General features: G+C 33.0%; 1 long non-coding RNA gene across 1 annotated transcript; it reads left to right on the top strand.

The window, feature by feature from the left end:
- Nucleotides 1-241: 241 nt before the first annotated feature.
- LOC146733881 (uncharacterized) lies at nt 242-4760 on the top strand. The gene is made up of 2 exons (XR_014931645.1): nt 242-401; nt 4590-4760. It is a non-coding gene; the product is annotated as an uncharacterized LOC146733881 (long non-coding RNA).
- The last annotated feature ends 546 nt before the right edge of the window (nt 4761-5306 follow it).

Raw genomic sequence — 5306 nt, 5'->3', positions numbered from 1 at the left:
ATGGCTGCCAGTCGGCCATCTTTGATCCAATTGTGAAATAAATCATCATGGACATGTATCCTAACATGTATAATCTATGTACTAAGTTTGAATGAAAACTGACAAAGCATAGCAGTCTGAAAAAACGATAAAATGCATAAATGGGGTAAAATATGAATTTACAACAAAGTGGTAAGATAAAATTATTATTAATAACTCTTTTTCGTCGGCAACCCCGTTCTACTTCTTCAAACGTGCGAAAAAACCCGTCGATAATTGACTACTAGCCTGAGGAGTATGAAAATGGCATCATGGGAAAACTTTAAATTTGTCTACCGGAAATCAATGGCCGTTCTGTTGCTCTTGAACCGTTCCGCGAATCTTCCACATAGATTGCTATTTTACATCACTGCGACTAAAAGGTGGGTAGTTATTGCATTCAATTTGTTAACAAATATGTACAAATACTAAATAATGGCAGGTAGGTGTTTCATGATTGTAATCGCTTCGTGGACAGTTGTCACTGACGATGGTTCCAGTGCCAAAGACAGAGTGCTCGTTTACGAGTGCAGTGATGTGATGGTGTGAGCTGCAGTCCGGGTGCTATGAATTGGGAGATACAATGTAATCAGCAATCATAGCTAGCATATAAATTGTTCATGTTGCTTCTAAAATATGCCCGACAAACAGCTCGTCGCAGTTTAGTCGGTCGCCACTTATCCTGATCATGGAGGTAAAAAACACCCGTGTCCTGATAGACAATCTGCATGGTGCTGTCTCCAGTGTTTTTGTAATTTTGGTAATGTGTTTTGAGAAATCTGATTTTTTTAAAATATGCCTGTGCGTCGTACAGCTCTGAACACAAAAATTAGAAGCAGACTGGCAACGCAAGCCCCATCAAGTCATTCCATGTGTGCCTCCAATTGATCGAATGTACTAATTTGCATATCTGAATATTATTTGCATATATTAATGTTCATGGACAAAGTCGTATCTGGTGTTTCTATGTTGATCTTCTCCAAACTTGGTATGGTTAGTGTACTTATGGTTCTGGTTCTGACAACATATTGTGTGTGTGCTAATTTGCATACGTTTGCATATATTAATGCTTATAGACCAAATTGTGTCTGGCATTTCTATGCTGACTTTTTCCAAACTGTATTGACTGTCACGCTTATTTTTAAAACTGTTGCTCTCAATTTACAAATTCTCTCTATTCACACTAAAGCTTTTCAGTGTTTAACTTAAATTGCAAGAACAAAGAGTTCAAAAATTTCTAGCAACTACATACAGATTTGTTCAGTGTAATCAACCAGATTTAAAAATAGCATACACTGCCTTATAGTCACTGTAATAGCAATGTAAGGTACCCAAAGCTGTATCTGCTAGTGAATGATTCCAATGAACAGCTTGGGAATCAACCATCTCTGATGGTTTTCTTGTTTTATTTACATATTAAGACATTTGAACAAAGTGATTTATTGAACTTAACACACAAAATCACCATTACCTGTAAATAGCATTTTATCTATTTGGAAACTGTACATGTATAACTAACCGGATGCAACACATACATGTGCGGTCAGAAGGGATTTAAATTTTGAGCAGTCTGTATGAAAAGGGGGATGATTTTTAGCAACGCTGTCGACTTTGTCGAGCGGAGCTTATCATATGAGTGATTGTCCGTCTTCGTCCATCCGTCGTCCTTGTCAATGTTTTACTTTTTCGACTTCTTCTTAAAAACTACAAGCCTGAATGCTTTGATACTTGGTGTATATGTACCTTGGGTAGATCTCTCTCAGATTTGTTCATTTTGTATTGATATCTTCAATTTTCTAATTTTGGTGAATAAGTCTAATTGCTTTGATATTACATATATAGGTACTACATGTGGACCACTCTCAAATTTGTTCATTTCATGATGACACTTCAATTCTCTAATTTTGATGAATATTTTTATCATTTTTAGTAAAAGTGATATTTTTGACTTCTTGTTAAAAACCACAATCATATATGGTGAAAAATGATATTTTTGAATTCTTGTTGAAAACAAGTCCCATTGCATTGATACTATGCATATTGTTTATTTTCTAATCATATCTTCTGTTCTTTAATTGAAATGTGCATTGCTATCTCAACCGAGAGGCTGCTTGTTAAAAACTTCTGAATCTGAAAAGGGGTTTAGTTTTCTCACTTACAAATGTATTACTACAGCTGCTAACAATATTATATAATTTTATCTTACCACTTTGTTGTAAATTCATATTTTACCCAATTTATGCATTTTATCGTTTTTTCAGACTGCTATGCTTTGTCAGTTTTCATTCAAACTTGGTACATAGATTATACATGTTAGGATACATGTCCATGACGATTTATTTCACAATTGGATCAAAGATCGCCGACTGGCAGTCTTCTTGTTTTTTGAAAATGTTGTATTTTAAACATGCTTTGTCAGTTTTCATTCAAATTTAGTACATATATCATACATGTTAGGATACATGTCCCTGGCCGTCCGTGAGTTCCTGAGTCTGTCCGTCCGTGTGTCCGTCCGTGTGTCCCTCTGTCCAGAGTCATATTTCAGAATCCTGTGGACTGATCCCGTTCATTCTTTGCATGTGCCTAGTACCTTATGTGGGACATATGCACATGCCGTGGTTTCGTGATTCGATTCAAAATGGCCGACTGGCAGCCATCTTGTTTTCTGAAAATGTTGTATTTTGGACATGCTTTGTCAGTTGTCATTCAAACTTGGTACATAGATTATACATATTAGGATACATGTCCATGACGATTTATTTCGCAATTGGATCAAAGAATGTTGACTGGCAGGCATCTTGTTTTTTTTATGCGGTATCTTGGACGTGCTCTGTCAGTTTTCATTCAAATTTCGCACATACATGTACTTTATACATGTTAGGATGTATGTCCATGACAATTTGTTTCAAAATCTGGTAAAGGATGGCCGATTGACAGCCATCTGACTTTTTGGCCTTACTACTATATTTCCACAATTTACCATTTTCATTTGTATTTGGCATACATCATACATATCAGTGTGTTTCATAATCAGATCAGATCATAGATGGCCGAATAACGACTGTTTTTATTTTTGGCCATATTACTACTACACAGAACACGTGTTTTGATGTAAATAAACAATCTGTTGTGTACGCCACTTGGAACTCAAGTTTTAAGGACACGCTCGCGACAACTCCTTCGCTTTAATATGACGAGCACAAAGAGAACTTTGAAAAATTTTACGGGGACTGTACAATTTTCAATGACTTGTTTTTAATTGCAATTTTATCATATTATTTCGTAGTCATTTTATTTTATACCCTATTTATGCATTTCTTTATTGTGTTCTCGTCATTTTTGCAGTGGATTGTTCAATTTTATGTAAAATTTTTTATCTATATGCTGTGCATGAAAAACCATTTATGGATGTACTGTTTTAAATGAATAAATTACAAATTACAATTACAAATTTTGACCTCAAAACAAATCGATTTGTCCATGGTGTCAGCGATTATTTCCCCCAGCACATTTATCATCCTTATCCAACCACATCTGGTGCCACTGGTAACTTCACTGTCCCTTACATGTGTTTAACCATTACACAACATAATTTTCAATACGCCACTATTAAACATCTGAACTCTGCCCCCCCCCCCAACCCTAAAAAGCATGGGCAGTAGAAGCATTTTCAAACAAGAGCTGAAGAAAATGCTTCTCAGTGAGTGATATTTATCTATGTACATAGAGCATATTCATTTTAAAAGTATGCAAATTTGAATACTCTTATTAAATAATTTTAATATCATTCATTCATTCCGATGATTGATTATACTATTTACTGGTTGATCTCATTTATTTAATTCATTACTTTTGTTTGTTTACTGTGACTTTTATGACGACTTAATTTTTTTATTTAATATTAAGCGCCATGGACTAGACTAGTCCAAATGGGCTATTTCCTTGGTCCCCACCAGTATTATACAATTTTGTCCCGTACATGAACATGTAAATATTTTGTTTGTATACTGGTGAAATAAATAAATATAAATATAAATCTAGAACCAGTGATCATATTCAGACAAAACTCGGCAATCGGATAGTATGGGACAAACGAAAGGTTTTGTTACAAATCTGTGCATATTTAATCAGGAAAATTTGCATTATAATGAATTCTTCTGGTGCTAATATCTCAAAACAAAATCGCCACATACAACCCAGAACACTGAAAATTATATTTCTAATATCCAGATGAAATCACAGATAATTTAAGGCACTTATATATGATCTAACTAGTTGTTGGTGTCAATCTGTGCATCATTAATTCACTTTAACTTATAACTAATTTACTTTTTTGTATGAATAAATTCTTGTTCCAATTGTACCTTGATAACTAATCTTAATATTTAAGTAGTAGATATGCAGTAACCGTATGTCAACAAGCTATTCTGATATCTGCATTAGGAGCATATATATTGCATGTTTTATATTATATATTTACTTCTCAAGAAAGCTGGCACAAAATAAAATGTTGTAGTATATTTCTGTACGGTTTAAATTAAGGTTCATTATACATTTCTTTTTATTCACAGGATAAATGCAGTACACCAATTAACTAAGGAGTTGTAATGAAGACCGGATTGGTGGAAATTTGTCAGATCCTGACCCTCCTGAACCTTGCATACATGCAACCTGATATTATTGTTTTGTTTTGCAAATGTGTGTTTAATATTAACTTGAATAAATGATTTTCTCAAATGATACATTTTAGGTGTTTTGTTTCCCCGTCTACTTCACGAATAGTTCAATAATTTATAAAACATGATGTTCAAAAGTGCCCTCAATAAATGTCTACTAATATTAATTATAAATAAATGGAAGTTCAAAAGTATCCTATTTACATTCAAAAGTATACTCGTAATATCTTACAGTTGTGTATTAGAAGATTTCAATAAATGTCTACTAATATTAATTATAAATAAATGGAAGTTCAAAAGTATCCTATTTACATTTAAAAGTATACCCGTAATATCTTACAGTTGTGTAATAGAAGATTTCAATAAATGTCTACTAATATTAATTATAAATAAATGGAAGTTCAAAAGTATCCTATTGACGTTCAAAAGTATACTCGTAATATCGTAATGTTATGTATTAGAAGATTTCAATAAATGTCTACTAATATTAATTATAAATAAATGGAATTTCAAAAGTATCCTATTTACGTTCAAAAGTATACTCGTAATATCATAATGTTATGTATTAGAAGATTTCAATAAATGTCTACCAATATTAATTATAAATAAATG

The sequence above is a fragment of the Saccoglossus kowalevskii genome, chromosome 15 (assembly GCF_978046115.1).
Source record: "Saccoglossus kowalevskii chromosome 15, keSacKowa6.1, whole genome shotgun sequence".
NCBI lineage: Eukaryota > Metazoa > Hemichordata > Enteropneusta > Harrimaniidae > Saccoglossus > Saccoglossus kowalevskii.
This window is presented reverse-complemented; position numbering and strand designations above follow the sequence as displayed.